Source organism: Castor canadensis, chromosome 12 (genome assembly GCF_047511655.1).
Source record: "Castor canadensis chromosome 12, mCasCan1.hap1v2, whole genome shotgun sequence".
NCBI classification, from domain to species: domain Eukaryota; kingdom Metazoa; phylum Chordata; class Mammalia; order Rodentia; family Castoridae; genus Castor; species Castor canadensis.
The window spans coordinates 46745400-46763325 of record NC_133397.1 but is presented as its reverse complement, the minus strand read 5'-3'; the positions used below and the strand labels follow the sequence as shown (position 1 = coordinate 46763325).

The 17926-nt window shown below is 39.5% G+C and overlaps 1 pseudogene; it reads right to left on the bottom strand.

Annotated features, from left to right (window-relative positions):
- Positions 1–15039: 15039 nt before the first annotated feature.
- LOC141415207 (U6 spliceosomal RNA) lies at positions 15040–15140 on the bottom strand (annotated as a pseudogene).
- Between the last annotated feature and the right edge of the window lie 2786 nt (positions 15141–17926).

The window sequence follows — 17926 nt, the reverse complement described above, 5'->3', positions numbered from 1 at the left end:
TCTTGAAAAAACCCATCACAAAAGAAAAAATAAAAAGGGCTGGTGGAGTGGTTCAAGGTATAGGCCCTGAGTTTAAACCCCAGTACCATCCCTCGCCCCCACAAAAAAGGGGTTTAATTAAGTATATGTTGACTGGTGGTGGATTCCAGAAACTTATGCCAGATCAACCATTTTGGTCAAGCCCAAACTCAGAATGTCTCTCCTTCCCACTTTTAATGCCAGAGTCATTGGCCTATAATTTGACAACACTAATTAATAGACTCTGAGAACATAATTTTTCCCAGAATAGCTATATGAGAGGCCAGGGAATAGCTTTTGTTAAAATTGATGGGTTGTGTGAAAACTGCTATAGTAATTTTGTGTTATATTTACTTTTTGGACTCTCAAGTAGCTTAATGAGAGACTCAATATTAAATTAATGGAATTGTTTCCTGTCTAAGCCATAGCTACTTAAAAATAATTCTAACCCTATTTAAGTCTTAAGAACCCTCGAAGATCAAGAAAAATATGGAGATGATGAATTCTGAACATTAGTTTCTTGGAAGTTTAAGTCTCAAGGGCAAGTGAGTTTGACTTTGGACATTAGTTCCTTTGGACTTAATTTGTATGAGGTTTGAATATTTAGATTTTATTTTTCCCTGGGAACTTGATGATGGGAGGGATGGCCTCTGTGTTGACTGCGTTTTATTATTGAAGTGTATAATGGTGCCAGTGGTCTCATTGCAAGCCTTCTAAATGTGACGTTGGACAGAGGTACTGTTACGGAAAATACAGCAGGAGGATGAACTTTCAGATTTGGAGTTTCTTTGATTAATTTGCTATTTTTGGCAGCTGTAAAGCCTGATCTGTTTTATGTTTTATTCTAACAGTTTCTCTCCTATGCAGTATTTGGTCCTAAAAGGGAGTTCGGGTTGGTTTGGAGAATGCATAAGTACTAAGCCATTCTAGCCCTAGCCCAAAGGGGCACCTCATTCTAGCACCAACCAATCTTCCCATAGTTCCCTACGTGCACCTGAAAAAGAGTCACAAAGCTCCCAGTTTTGGCTGCTACTCTTAGATGAGTCCTTTAAGATTTCACACACACCAAGTAAGTACTCCTTTTGGGGGGCATCTTTTGGTAATTTGGTGATGTTTTGTTTGTTTATTTTTGGGGGCTGGGGATTGAACCCAGGACCTCACACTTGTTAAGCATGCACCCTACCACTAAGCTACACTTCCATCTTTTTTTTTTTGTTTGTTTTAGCTTGCTCTGCCTCCTCCTACAGCTGAATTTTATTACCGTGACATATCCCAATATGTGTTTATTTAGGGCTCATGACTTGCCACTTAAACCTATTATCAATGTTGTTTGTGGATTTTAGGGTTTGCTGTCTACTTGCTCCATCTGTTTTTGTAGAAAGATCTGGGAATATTCAAAAACTATGCCACTTCCAGCTTCTAAGAATTCATTTTGCAGTTTTCTTTCTTTTTGGGTACTGGAGATTGAACCCATTGCCCTGGGTATGCCTTACCACCTGAGCCCTAGTTTTGCTTTTCTTCCTGATCCCTTTATGTAGCAGAGATAATTAAATGCTCACCAAGTCCCTTTTCATATTTCTTCTACCTTATCTTGCCCCTCCCTCAATTAACCATGGCCATCAGACCAGTTTTTTCTCTCTCTTTCTTTCTTGTGTTTTTTTTTTTTTTTTTTTTTTAGCCCTACTGGAGTTTGAAGTCAGGGCTTATGTGCTTGATCAGGCAGGCTCTACCTTTGGAGCCATGCCGCAAGCATGAGACCAGTTCTTACTAGTGAAGTGTGAGAGGAAGCAAAAGGTGTCACTTAGAGGCGTGGTAGTGGATCTCTCTTACCATTTTCTCATCTCTATTCTCTCTCTTCCCCTTTAGTCATGAACAGAGAGCCCAAAGATTGAAGAAGCCTGGACCAATGAGTCTCAGTTTGGAGGATGGTCATCTACAATGGGGTTTGCATTACAAGGAAGTAAATTTCATGTTTTTTTTTTTTTTTCTCTTTCTTTTTTTTGAAACATGGTCTTACTATGTAGCCCAGCTGGCCTTAAACTCATGATATTCCTGCTCTCTCTTTCTCTTTTAATATTTTTATTAGCATATATTAATTGTACAGGGGTTTCCTTGTGACATTTCCATATGTGCTTACATTGCACCTTGGTTAGGTTGACCCCCAACCATCATTCTCTGTCATCTCTGCTCTGTCTCTTAAGTGCTGGGATCACAGGTATGCCCCACCATGCCATGACCCCTTTGAAAATCAGATTAAAGCAATGGCTCCTATTCCCAAAAGCGTGCATATAGACAATGTTATGGTTTGAATATGAAATGTCCTTACAGGCTCATGTGTTGATGGTTTGGTCCCCAATTGGTGGTGCTATTTTAGAAGGTGGTGGAAAGTAGGTCACTGAAGGCATTGGCTTTGAAGGGTATCTTGTCCCTTAATTCTTCTTGTCTTTCTCTCTGTGCTTCCTGGATGTCATGAAGTGGGCAACTTTGCTTTGCCATATCCTTCTGCCACCATCATGTTCTGTCTTACCAAGGCCCCAGAAAATGAGTCAATCATGGACTGAAATCTCTGAAACCAGGAGTCCAAATGAATCTTTCCTTCTTAAACAGTTGATCTTAGGTATTTGTCACAGTGACAAAAAAAGTCTGGCTAATACACACATGTATACATATTTTAAATAAATTTCAAGCTGGGTACCAGTGGCTCATGCCTGTAATCCTAGCAACACAGGAAGATATCAGGAGGCTCTTGGTTCAAAGCCAGCCTAGGCAAATAGTTTGTGAGACCCTGTCTCAGAAAAAAACCTATCACACAAAAAAAAGGACTGGTGGAGTGGCTCAAAGTGTAGGCTTTGAGTTCAAACCTTAGTACTGCAAAAAAAAAAAAATCTAATTTCAAGAATTTTTCTCTCTTTTTTATATTGGTGTTTGAATTCAGGACCTCATGCTTGTTAGGCAAACACTCTACTGCTTGAGCCACTCCATCAGCCCTTTTCTGTGTTGAGTATTTTGAGATACGGCCTTGGGAACTATTTGCACAGGCTGGCTTCAACACAAGATGCCCCAGTCTTTGCTTCCTAAGTAGCAAGGATTACAGATGTGAACCACTGGAGCTTATCAAAGATTTTTTTTTTGAAGACAAGGTCTTACTATATAGCCCAGTCTGGCCTTAACCTCACTATGTAGCCCAGGCTGGCATTAAACTTGTGACCTTCCTACCTCAGCCTCTCATCAAAGAGGTTTTTTTGGGTGTGGGGTGGGGTGGGGTTGTGGTGCTGGGGATCTAAGCTATCCTACTAGCCCTTAATAAGGTTTTGATCAGAAAGCTCTACCAAAGTCCATTATAAATGGATTAGACATGTCTATCTGTACCCAGAGAAGAGGAGCAATGGAGAGGACAGAGGCAGAAAGGGAAGTCAAAGCTTTGGGGCATGATGAGTGTTGCATGCCTGTTAGAACTATGGAGAGGATGAGGGGGCAGTTAGATACTGAGAGGGCACTTGGGTGAAGAATTTTGTGCTATACCTGAGAAAGAAAATGAAGGTTGGGTCAGGTCTACAGCTGAATGGCAGAGCACCTGCCTAACATGTGAAAGGCCCTTGGTTCAAGCAAAGCACTGCAAAACAAGGACAAAGAAACAAAACACCAGAAGGTAAACAGTGTCATCACCATGGGGAGCATTCTTTCACTTCCCAATGTATTTTCCTATACCACACTGAGGTAGTTTTATCTCTCCCTTTTTTCCTTTAATTTCTGTAATGATGGTTTCTTATTACCTATTCCATCATTCATCCTCTCTTCATTCAGTCCTGGAGTAGTTGCCAAGTAGTAAACAACACTGTGATATGTTCCTTTTATGCTAAACAAAATGACAGTATAACTGAGAAAGAGATATGATCACATTAAAACTTCAGTGATAAAATGAGGAGGCCAGGCATGATGGCTCATACTTATAATCCCAGCTACTTGGGAAGTAGATACAAGGAGGTTCATGGTTCAAAGCCAGCCTGGGCCAAAAAGTTCATGAGAGTCCCATTTCAACCAATAAGCCTGGCATGGTGGTATATGCCTATGATCCCAGCTCTGCAGAAAGCACAGGTGAGAGGACCATGGCTCCCAGTCAGCTCCGGGCAAAAATGTGAGATCCTATCTTAAAAAATAACTAAAAGATAAGGCACTAAGGGCATGGCTCAAGTGGTAGAGCACCTACCTAGTATCTAGTAAGTGTGACGCCCTGAATTCCAACCCCAGTACTGCCAAAAAAAAAAAAAAAAAAAAAGAAGTAGTAGAAGGAATAGGAATGTGTGAGAGATATAGAACTATCTCTGAAGAAGGGCCAGATATTCTTTTCTGTAGGAGATGGAATATAAATCAGGTCTTGAGAGGTGGGCTGGGTTCTGAGAGGCAGAGAGAAGGGAGAATGGTTTGTCACATGGAACAGAAAGTATCCCATAAGCAATAAGAGATAACTATAAAGGAAATGCAGGGAAGATGACAAGTAGGCTCCACATGGGGCTACCAGAGAAGACACAAAGGTAGAATGGTAGGTTGGGTCCAGTCTTGTGTTAGTCTCAAGTACCAGGTAAAAGAGTTTGGAATTTATTTTCTTTATTTTGTAGATAATAGACAGCCACTGAAATTGTGTGTGTGTGTGTGTGTGTATGTGTGTGTGTGTGTGTGTGTGTGTGTTGGGGATTGGACTCATGGCCTCATTCATGCTAAGAATGTGCTCTACCTCTGACCTACACCCTCAACCCCTTTCTAAATATTTTTGAGCAAACGACTGCCAAGATAAAAATGATTATCTTAAGGGGGATTAACCTGATAATGATAGTTAATAGGGAGGTGAGGGGCTGATCACAAGGAGAGTTCAGTAACTGCATGGCATAGCTCTCCCTTCAGCTGAAAGAAAGCACTTAGGTAGCAGCCTTCAGCTGCAGCACCTTTGGGACCCACCGCAGCACTGCAAGCTGAGGCATTGTTTTCCCAGCAGTCCCCTCTCTCACCCCAATGACTGAGCAAGGCAGTATTACTAGAGACATGTCTTCAATGTGGTACTCTTCTCACAGGCAGTCTTTGCTCAGAGAGCCCCATTGGGTTGACTGAGACTTTGCTAGGTCTACATCAGAGTCTGAGGCTCTTCCTACCCAATCCTGTGTATTCCCTGTCCTGCCATAAGTGTGAGATCAGCATCCAACTCTGCAGCTCTCCCTCTCATTCCTCCTTCCTCCCCTTTTATCTCTTGTAGGGAGAGTACTCCCTCCCACCCCTACCACCACAACTCTTGTACTTTCAACCCATCTCTGTGTTTGCTTCCTGAAAGACCCAAATCTATGCAATATAAATAGAAAAGCCAGATATGTCAATGAATCTTCTTGTCATAGAACCGGCGGTGCTTAGAATAGCTCTTTGCACATCATGGGCCTTTAATAAAAAGACTAGTGTAAAAATTCTTTGAAAGTGCATGAAAAATTATGTATTATAAAATTCATACAAATGAAAATCAAACTGACACTTGGGGAGTTTGAGGCAGGAGGATCATGAGGCCAGTGTATGCTACACAAGGAGAGTCTGTCTCAAAAAAAAAAAATTAAAGTAAGCTGGGTGTGGTGGCACACACCTGTGGTCCTAGCTGTGTGAGAGGTGGAGATCGGAAGAATCACAGTCTGAGGCTGGCCCTGGGCAAAAACATGAGTCCCTGCCTGAAAAATAACTGAAGCCAAAAGGGATGGGGGTGGTGCAGCTCAAGTGGTAGAGTGCCTGCCTATCAAGCAGAAGGCCCTGAGTCCAAGCTCTAGTACCACCAAAAAAGAAAAAATTAAATTAATAGTGCTGAATTAATTGTGCTGAGAAAGGGAGTATTTTAGGTTAAATTATTTTAAGCATTAGAAAACTAAAAAATGTGACTTATGCATTGAGAAAAACACCAAGGTCACTGAAAGTTTGAATGAGTGTTTTGCTGAAATATTTTCTCTGATTTAACTTGAGATTAAATAAGAGACTAAAGTGGTATTTGGACATTTCTTTATTTAGAGGAACAATTTTTTTAAAAGAACATTTTTATCTTACAACTGAAAGTAACATGGCGTCAATGGGAGGGGCAGACCAGTTCTCTGACACAGTCATACAGCTGGAGTTTAGCAAATATGAGAGGCAGAATATGCATAAAAATGTCCTTCAGATTGCAAGGATTCTTGAAACTTCCATTGAAGTTTCTTCAAGGAACTTCATTCCTTGTTGTCTTGAGACAGTTCTATGAACATAGAAAGATGCTGTCATCATAGCAGTGTTGAAAACATACATAAAGAACTGTCAAATAATACACCAACAGAATACAATTGAAACTCTACGTGACAGATCATCTAACACTATCAGCTTAACATAACCACCCTTCCTGTTTTGTTTGATGGAGGAAGTTGTAGTAAAACGTTAGAGGTATATTTTGTGTGTTAGGCTTGGGGAGAAGATTGGTTGGTTGGCTGGGTGGGTTTTGGTCATCAAGTTTCAGTTTTCAGTGTTAGAGTAATTTGGGAATTAAAATTTTATGCTGAAGTGGCTTTGAGATAATAAAGAGCTATTTGGTTGAAGTTCTGACCATTTCATTTCTATTTTTAAATGCTACTGAATACAATATTTTCCTTTAGAAATAAATCTTGATAGAGGTTAAAGTGTTTCAATGTTATAAATTCAAATGATTGCCTCGCACTAATCAAACATTTAGAAAATAAGTGCATAGTTTACCTCTAACATGCCACTTTTCCCTTCAGTGGTGGGGATTGCATCAAAGCCTCCTACATGCTAGTAAGCCCTTTACCAGTGAGCTACATCCCCACATCTTCTTTCCCAAGTTATTTTCTTCCTTTCTGTACAAATTCCTAACTTTCTACTTTGTCTTACAGCTTTCACATTTTTCTACAACTCTATTCTCAACTGAGGATGCTGCCTCATATTTCATTGAAGAGGAAGAACCCACCAGAAGTTGCCTGTCTTTTGATCCCCAAATCTGTGGTTCCACTTAGATCTATTCATTTTCTCCTTCTTCCCTTCAGTTTTGAAGGATGAAGTGTCCTTCTACCCATTCGCTCCTGCCCTAAATCCACTCCCTGTCTCTCCACATCATTTTTCTCTTTCTAGTGACTTAGTCTGATTCCAGGCAAGTGTTAGCATCTCTCATCTGTAAAATACCCTTCCTTTTATTACATCCTCTTTAAGTTACCTCTCCTTCTTTTGCTTCCCAAAGTAGGAAAAGTTTTGAAATATTTTATCTCTGTATACATCTCCAGTATTTCACCAACAAGTCACTCTTACCTTCTCCAATCCAGCTTGTCTGTCTCACCAAGCCTCTGAACTTGTGCCTATCAAGGTCACTAATGACTTCTATACTTCCAAATCCATGGGATATTTTGGTCCTTATCTTGCTTGATTCATCATCAGCATCTCTCTCCCCAGAGACATTCTCTTCTCTTAGCTTCTCTGATGCCACTCCTATATAAGAAGAGTTAACCTAGCAGACCTGAGATTGCTATCATTAGAAGAGGTTTACAAGGATGGTCCCTGGCTAGCCTCTCAGAACTTGGGTTTCAGAAGTATTCCCATTTGTTCTGGCCTCACTGTGCCTAGAGTGATTGTATAAATGATATGGTTTATACTGACACCATGCTTTTCTTCTGAGAGTTCAGAGTATTGTAGGCAAATGGTATTTTTAAGACCAGTGTCCAGTAACAATTGTGGGCTCTGGGTTTCTAATGGAATTCCCTAGAAAGAAACATTACACATATGTTGCTGCATTTTCTTTGCTGGGGAAAAAAGTGCAGTCTTCATGACCTCTCATGGGAGGAAGAGAACTTGAGGAAGCCTGCCCATGGATTCCTTCAGACACTATCTGTGGCTTTTCCCCTTAAGAATCAGGGCTGTATATATCACTGTATATAGAGATCACTGCAATAAACCATAGTCATGAGTACAAGTATACATTGATTCCAGTGAGTCCTCCAAATAAACATCTGAACATGGAGCTTTTCTTGAGGACACCGACACCATTCTTTCTTGGTTTTCTCAGATTTCTTTATTTCCAGGGTGATCTTATTTGGTTCCTTAATGTTAACATCATCTGATGTAGCAAACTTCCAATTTTCTATTTCCGGGCTATTTCTTCTGTCAGCTCTAGAAACTGATATCCAAAAGTCTATCTTCAGTTGGAATCTTTTAGGCAAACTCAATATGGTCAATATGGAACTCAGGATTACTTTCTCCCAAACCTGTTTCTACCTGTTGTTTTTACTATCTCAGTGAATTGACTCTATGGCCCATTCTGCTACTAAAGGTAGAACTCTGAGAGTCATTCTTCTTTTGGAATAATGGGAGTTGAACCCAGAAGCACACATTCTACCACTGGGTTACACTCCTAGCTCTTGTGAGTCATTTTTGCCTCTTTCTTTTTTTGGCAGCATTGTGGTTTGAACTCAGGGCCTCATGTTGCTAGACAGGTGCTATAAAGGCGTTGTTTTAAAGTATTTATTATAAAAGCCTCTGCAGGCTTATGAAGCAAAAATCATAACACAAAAATGTACTCCAATGAATTGATGAGTTATGAAATGAGCTTTGTAAGTGCAAAGCCCCAAGTTCAAACCCTGGTCCCACCAAAAAGAAAAAAAGATGAGCCATTACTCAAATGTTTTCCTATTCAAAACACTGACACTTATTTCCCCAACTTTATCTCATCCAGGTGCCCCTCAGTTGACATAATTATTTCTTGAATTTTGAGATTGTGGTGAACTCTCCCAAAATATCAATCAAATGCAAAACGAGTGGAACTGCAGATTTTGCAAAAGGCACAAGATTCATGAGGCTGAGGAAAGTGATGTAGGGAACTCTTCAAGTCATACACAACACTATTGGCAAGCAAGCCTATATCATTATTCCAGTTAACAATAGGAACAGAGAAAATAAAAAGAATGCGTTTCAAAGATAATTTGCATATCAAAAAATTAAGGGAAGCTATTAGGAAAATTGTTAGGCTCTTGGTAATGTTTTGTGTGAATTATTATTATTATTATCATTATTATTGGGGTTCCAGGAACTGAACCCAGGGCATTGTGCATGCTAGGCAAGTGCTGTACCACTGAGCCACATCCAGGTCCTAAAGATAGAAGTTTTGTTTTTGGTGGCACTGGAGTTTGAACTCAGGGCTTCGTGCTTGCAAAGCAGATACTCTACCATTTGAGCCACACTCCAAGTCCATTTTGCTCTGGTTATTTTGGTGATGGGATCTTAAGAACTTTTTGCTCTGGCTGGCCTCCAACTTTGATCTTCCCAATCTCAGTCTTCCAAGTAGCTAGGATTACAGGCTACCCAAGAACAAAGAAAATACATGTCCATATAAAGACTTGTACGTGAACATATATAGTAGCTTTATTTGTAATGGCTGGAAATTGGAAGCAACTAACATATACCACCTCTACTATTTGACATAGTGGGCACTGTAGGTGGCCACTGCTCATGATAAATACAGTCACCATGCCAGACTGCTGATACTATACCATAGATCCAATATCATTTGTCATTCTTTTCTCTTGGTGTTATTTGTTCAAGATGCAAAGTACATGGTGGCCAAATCTGAGTCACAAGGCTGTCAGGGGAGTAAGTAGAGGATGAATAACAACCCATAAGGTTCTGAAGTTAAAGGCAGGAGCTTACTTCCCACCAAGACCTAGATACCTGGGGAATTTCCCAAATCTAGCAAATGGGTTTCCCAAATCAGAAGTTGGGAGTCAAAAACGGTTACAGATGTCTACAGTTGTAAGTGTTCTGAATAAAGCAAATTAGGAAGACCAAGGAAATCAAGCGTTTTCAGTAGGACCATACTCTAGTGGAATTAGACAAATGTATTCTTTGTATTACTTGTTATTGGACTAAGAATTGTCTAGAGGGCTGGTGTGTAGCTCAGAGGTAGAGGACTTGCATGGCATGTGTTAGGGCTTGGGTTCAGTCCCTAACACACCACAAAAAAGGATGGGGCTATCTACAAATCTTACTTTTTTTTTTCTTGATATATGTCTCTTTTTAATTAGAGTATTGGCTAATAGTGTACAATAGTGGATGACACATGCTGGTCAGATGGTTTTTTCCACCGAATGCTTAAGTAAAATCTAAAATGAAATGCCTGGGTTTAGCATATTGCTACTTGGACAAGAATCCTAGTGGCTTTCAAATGGTGCTAACGTAAAACTGAATTGCTACTGGGCAGGGCGGAGCATGTCTCTTCTTCCCAGGACTCAGGAGTCTGATGTGGAAGGACCATTTAATTCCAGAAGTTACATATCAGCCTAGCGACACTCTGAGACTCTGTATCAAAACAAATAAGTAGGTCTGATGATGTGATCCCAGCCCTCAGGAGACTGAGGCAAGAGGGCCAGGAGTTCAAGGCTAGCCTGGGCTACATAACAAGATGCTGTCTCAAAAAACTAAAGATAAATAAATAAAGTAATTAATAAAAGTAAATTGCTCGGACATTGTAGGCAAAATTATGAATCTTGACCTTAATGTCACACTTCATATGTGAATTAATTCAAAATGTATCATTTGTTTTAAGGTAAAACAGAAAACTATATAGCATTTAGGAAACAAAACTTTGGAATGTAAGACTAGGCAAAGAGTTCTTAGACTTGACACCAAACTTTGACACAGAAAAGGAAAAATTACTAAATTGGACCTCATCAAAATCAAAAACTTTTGTTCTGCAAAAGATTCTGCTTAGAAGATGAAAAGACAAGCTATAAATAGGAAGAAAAATGCTTACAAACTATATATCTGAGAAATGAATGTTATCTGGATTATATAAAGAACTCCGGGGACAGAGGTAAGCATCCAGCAGTACAGCACATGCTTACCAAGCTCAAATCCCCTGTTCAAACCCTAGCACAGCCAGGCGCCGGTGGCTCACACCTGTAACCCTAGCTACTCAGGAGGCAGAGATCGGGAGGATCACAGTTTGAAGCTAGTCCAGGCAAATAGTTCTGAGAGACCCTGTCTCAAAAAAACTTATCATATAAAAGGGCTGGTGGAATGGCCCAAGTTGAAGGTACTAAGGTCAAACCACAGTACCACAAAAAAAAAAAAAAAAATCCTCTCTCAAAACTCAATTGTTAGTAAACAACCAACAACTAGGCAATCCATTTAGAAAATCAGCAAAAACTGTGAGCAGACATTCCACCAAAGACTACATAAAAGTGGCAAATAAACACATAAAACAAGTTCCACCCCACATCCTTAGATACTAGGGAAATGCACATGAAATTCACAATGTGACAGACATCACTGCACACTTATCAGAATGGTCAAATAAATAAATAAATAAATGGAGGAATTGGGGATAAAGCTCAACTGTGGAAATGCTTGCCTACCATACTGAGATCCTGTGTTCTATTCCCAACACAACACACACACACACACACACACACACACACACACACACACACAGAGTAGTGATAACACCAAGTATTGGCAGAGAAACTGGGTTACTCTAGTTACCCAGTGGGAATATAAAATGACACTGTCACTCTAGAAAATAGTTTGGCAGGTTTGTTTTTTTTTTTTTTTAATTTACAACATTAAACATGCAATTGCATTTGACCTAGAGATTGCACTCCTATTTTACACAAACACTTGTAGGTAAATGCTCATAGAAGCTTTACTTGGAATATTCCAAAACAATCTACATATCCTTCAATGGGTAAATGGTTAAAAAAAACTGTGGTACATCCAAACCAGGGAATGGTATTAAGCAATAAAAAGGAACAAACGTTAGGACATGCAACAACTTGGGTAAATCACCAGACAATTTTATTTAGTGAACCAATACCAGTTATAATCTGTATGATTCCATTTATATAATAGTCACCAATAAAAGTATATGAATAAAAAATAGATTAAAGCCAGGCAGGGAGGGAGGCACATGCCTGTAATCCCAGCATTTGGGAGGCTGAGGCAGGAGGATCACGAATTTGAGGCCAGCCTGGACTATGATAATAAGACTCTGTCTTGAATTTTTTTTTTTTAAATCTGAAAAAAGAAAAGGGACAGATCAGTGGTTTCCAGGGTTAGGTACCAGGGAGGGGTAGGAGAGTGGATGTGCAACAGGAGGACAGAGAGAAGAATCACTAGCTATGTGGAAATGAGGCGACTGAATCTGATAAAGAAGCATGTGGAGGCTTGTCGTTTTCACTTAGTAAACACACATAAGAGGACATGTATCGTAAATGAACAGCACAATGAACTCTAACATACAAAACACACCCATGTCACCAGCTCACAGATGAAGACACAGAACATGAACAGCACCCTGTTCTTCACCCTACCCTCAAGGGGAACCACTGTGCTATGTTCTTATACCACAAATCAGTGTGGCCTTTTATACTTTATAAATACTACATTATATAACTATATAAATATTATATTATATAAATGGAATTATGTACTGATTACTTTTGCTCCATCATTATGTTTTTGAGTTTTATCTATATTGGTGCATGTATTTATGCATTGTTCATCCTCATTGCTTTGTATTATTTTCTTGTGCAAATACATCACAATTTACCCATTATACTGTTGTTAGGCATCTGTATAGCTTTCTATTTTGGACTTTTGTTTTTGGTACTGGGGCTTGAACTCGGGGCCTATACCTTGAGCCACTCTACCAGCCAGTCAGATTGTGTATTAACACAGCCCAATTCGTTAATGTAACTAGCACCCTTGTTTCTTTTTTGGTGGTACTAGGGTTTGAAATTAGGGTCTCATGCTTGCTGGACAGGTGCTTTTACTGCTTGAGCCACTCCACTAGCCCTTTTTTTGTGATGGATTTTTCCAAGATAGGATTTCTTGAATTATTTCCCCAGGGCTGGCTTTGAACTGTGATCCTCCTGATTCCTGCCTCCTGAGTAGCTAGGATTACAGGTGTAAACCACTGACGCTTGGCCCCTTGTTTGTTTTTGACTTTAATGGATGTGCTTCCAAAGTTTCACTATTAGGTATAGAGATCAATAGAAATGTTATCAGATTTTAAGAAATTTCTCTCATTTTCTAGTTTGACAAGAATTTTTAGCATGAATGAGTGGATGTTTGTTCTGCATTTATTCTACAATATTTGTCAAGAGGACAGTTTTTTTAAATTAATGTGGTGAATTTTCTTGGTAGATTTTTTTTTTAACTCTGAACTAGCCCTGTGCCCCTGAGATAAACCATACTTGTTCTCTCTGTCTCTCCATCTATCTATCGTTTATTGTATCACTATCTATCTACCTATCGTTTATTGTATCACTATCTATCTATCTATCTATCTATCTATCCATCGATCGTTTATTGTATCACTATGTAGCCCAGGCTGACCTTCAATTTGTGATCCTCCTGCTTTAGGCTCTCAAGTGCTGGATGTGCCACCATGACTGGCTTGTTCTTTGTGTGTGTGTGTGTGTGTGTGTGGTGCTGGGGATGAAACCTGGAGCCTCATCCATCCTAGGCAAGTGCTCTATCACTGAGTCACATGTCCAGCCTCTGCTTGGTTCTGAGGTATTATTATTTTTAAATATACACTTCTGAATTCAGTGTATTAGAATTTTTGTTAAGTTTTTCCATCTATGTTCAGTGGGACTGGTCTACCTCACTCAGTTTTGGTGTCAAGTTTGAATTAGCTCTTGTCCCTAATATGCCAACTACCAAAGCATTTTTTTAGCATTCATCATTTACCTTAAAGCCCCTCACTGGTTGCACTTGATACTGGATGATTTTATGATGGTGATGATGATGCCCAGAATTCTTTCCAGCCCTCAATGTTCCTCATGTCATGTCCCTACCTCAGTGCTTACAAGAGAAACCCCTAGTACATTAGGAGGGCCTGAATAACTATGTTAGTCCATTTTCTGTTGCTGTAACAAAACCCCTGAGACTGGGTAACTTAGAAAAAAAGAGATTTATTTTGGCTCAAGGTTATGGAGGCTGGAAAGTGTATGAGCATGGTACAGCATTGGCCTGGCTTCTAGTGAGGGACTTGTGCAACTTCAACCCATAGATCTAAGCAGAAGTGCTAATGGGTGAGTATGGAAGAGAGAAGGGGACACTTTATAGCAACTTGCTCTCAAGATTACTAGTCCACTCAAAATTTGCATTAATTCCTTCATGAGGGAAGAGCCCTCATAACTCAAAGCCCTCTTGAAGGCACCACCACCTCTCATAGAGTTCCACTGGTAATTAAATTTCAACATGAGTTTTGGTGTGGACAAACCACATCTAAATTACAGCAATGGCCGGCACTGGTGGCTCACGCCTGTAATACTAGCTATTCAGGAGGCAGAGATCAGGAGGATCATGGTTTGAAGCCAACCTGGGCAAATAGTTCCTGAGAATCCATCTTGAAAAAAAAACCCATCACATAAAAGGGCTGGTGGAGTGGCTCAAGGTATAGGACCTGAGTTCAAACTCTGGTACTGCAAAAGAAAAACAACAGAAAATCACAGCAATGACTATTTGTAAGTTACCTTCTTATTTTTTTCTTGCCATTATCCAGACTTTCTGTCCCATTCTACTCTTTGCTCGCTGGCCTAATTGGGCTCACTGAAAACTCCAGGCCTACGCACATGGTGATGCTTCACCTGGGATATATCTACCCACTTGACTTCAAAACTTTATAAGACCCAAATGTCACCCCTTCGATTTTCCTCATATTTGGTTACTGCTCCCAGAACTTTATTCATATATATATAACCGTTTCTAGGATAAAAATCTCTAAATACTTGACCCAGTTTACAAGGTTCTACATGACTAACACTGCTTACCTCATCAGCCTTCTTTCTCTCTCTCTCTCTTTCTCCCAGAAGGCCCCTCGATTGGGTAAGTCACTTCGTTTGTTACAGCCTCACTTTCCCTACCCATGAACAATATAAAGTGGAAGCAAGCTGATGGAGTAGCTCAAGTGGTACAGTGCCTGCCTAGCAAGTGTGAGGCCATGAGTTCAAATTCCAGTGCCCCCCCCCCAAAATAGTAAAATATGGAAGCCTCACGTCATTCTTTTGCAGGGACCGTGCTAATCTTCTCTGTATCATTTCAATTTTAGTGCACAACAAACATTTCATGCTAAGATAATCACTCAACAGAACTAGTTTAACAGAAGCCAAAGTATAAAGCTGGATTGACCATAAAGACATAAACCACTATCCTCCAAAATTAATAGAATTATTGGATGAAGCATTGAATTTTTCACAGACTGTAAAAGGAAATTAGCATTAATTTTATCTAGAGATCTTAGGATGTATCTGTTGACATGTTTGTTAGTCTACAAGACAGTGAACTCCTTGAGGACAAGTACTGTGTCATTCATTTTATGATCTCAAACTTGGCAGTCAGGAGGCACTCAATAAATGTTTATTGAATTAACAAATATACAACTCACTCTGGAGAATAAGGGAGTTGATATATCACCCCTCTTGTAAGTCTGTAAATTTCAAAGAGACTGCTTAGTACAAAGAAACAGATTGCAAATGGTAGCATTTCAAGTATCAGATGTGATTAAGTGTGTCTTGCTGGATATTCAAACTATTCATGCAAACAATCCCATTCTCTGCCTATGAACAAGACCTGCTCTATTTATATATATGAAAACTGGGGGTAGGTGGAGTGTACCTCTTCTTTGTGCCTTAGTTATTATCTCTTCACTGACTCTATTGTTAATTTCTTCAACTACCATTAGAAAATACAATACATCTCTTTACTATATTTGATTATGAGGGAAGCTGTCACCTCCTACATTATTCATAGCTTGTCAAAAAGAAAAAAACCCAAAGAGCTTCAGTGGTGCTGAAAAGCTCTTTTTACATTTAAACCTCAAGTAGGTTTTTAAAAAATAACAAATGACAAATTATTTTTTAATTATTACATAAAGATAGGCTGGTGGCTGGGCATCACTAATTCCCCATGTGCTTGGAGGAGAATTTTAAGAGTCTCTTAATTATCCATAATCATTCCCTTTTGCTCCCAACGATGTCTAATAATTTAGAGTTAGAAATTAATTCCTGAGCCAGGCGCTGGTGGCTCACGCCTGTAATCCTAGCTACTCAGGAGGCAGATATCAGGAGGTTCGCAGTTCAAAGCCAGCCCAGGCAAATAGTTCATGAGACCCTATCTCGAAAATACCCATCACAAAAAGGGCTGGCAAAGTGGCTCAAGGTGAAGGTCCTGAGTTCAAGCTCCACTATCAGACACATACAAAAAAAAAAAAAAAAAAGAAAAATTCTTTCCGTAAGGATCTTTCAGTTCTAGGTATGTCAGCTTGAGCTAAACCCTCTTCTATAGGGATGGCTGAGTTAAATATAAGAACAAATGATAACCACAGGTGAGCTCACACACAAAAAGAAAAACTTCAAATGCCAGAAACAAAGGAAAGCCGAAGTGGTAAGTGTGTGAGCTGGCTGTGTATCAACTTTGGCATAGCATCACTGGATCCTGAAACAGCAAGTGAGTTGAGTTTTAACATCTACACAGGGAGAGAAGTTGAAGGCTTGGGGACTTAAGAGCAGTGGAAATAAAATGCTGCCTAAAAACAGAACTCTGCAAGAATTGAATTCCCAGGCCCGATACTTGCATGGGATAGATATCTAAATTTATACTACCTGAAAAATGAACATAAACAATGATGGTACTAGGGCTGTGGATGTAATGTAAACAAAGCAAATAAAACTGCCTTGGGTCACATGGGATTCCTATAGAGTCTTCTGAAGATGATCCCATAATATAACAGAAATTAATAAAACACAAATAAGTAATCACCCCAATGAATAAACATAATAGAACCCCTAAAAATTTAGACTATAGAAAGTGTTTTTAAACATGATCATCTAAAATCATATAAATAAGTATGTCTATGGTTATTAAAGAAGTCAATGGAACCATAAATAACAAGACTCAATGACAAATAAAATAAGCTATTTGGAAAAGAACAAATCAAAACTTTTAAAATTAAAAATGCAGTAACTGAAGCCAGGCACCAGTGGTTCATGCTTGTAATCCTAGCTACTCCTAGGAGGCACACAGATCAGGAGGATTTCAGTTCAAAGCCAGCCTGGGCAAAGAGTTCAAGAGACCCTCTGTTGAAAAAACCCTCACACACAAAAAAGTCTGGTGGAGTGGCTCAAGGTGTAGGCCCTGAGTTAAAACCCCAGTACCTCCCCCCCCAAAAAAATGCAGTAATTGAAATACAAAACTCAATCATCAAGTTAAGTAGTAGAACAGAAACAGATGAATAAGGAATTCAGGAATGAAGCTGGTTGCCAGGGGCTAGTGACTGTAATTGTAGCTACTCAAGGAGGCAGCGATCAGGAGGATATTGGTTTGAAGCCAGCCCTGGGCAAATAGTTTGAAAGACCCTATCTCAAAAAAACCCAATCACAAAAAATGGCTGGAGATGTGGCTCAAGCAGTTAGAGCCCTGAGTTCAAATCCCAGTGCCACCAAAAAAAAAAAAAGAATTCAAGAATGAGAAATAGACCTGATGAAGTTATCTAGATGAGGCACAAATATTTGCAAAATATTAGAAATATGGAGATTAGAATGAGAAGGCACAACATATGTCTAATAGTAACTCTAAAAAAAGATATAAAGATTTGAGTGGAGTGCTGGTGACTCATGCCTATATAATCCCAGCCACTTGGGAGGCTGAGATTAGGAGGATCATGGTTCAAGGCCAGCCTGGACAAATAGTTCATAAACCCTCATCTCAAAATAACCAGAGCAAAATGGATTGGAGGTGTGGCTCAAGCAGTAGAGTACCTGCTTTGCAAGTGCAAACCCCAGTACCACCAAAAACAAAAACAAAGAAATTATTAAGATAGCTGAAATTTTGCATAATTGGTAAATGACATGAATCTTTT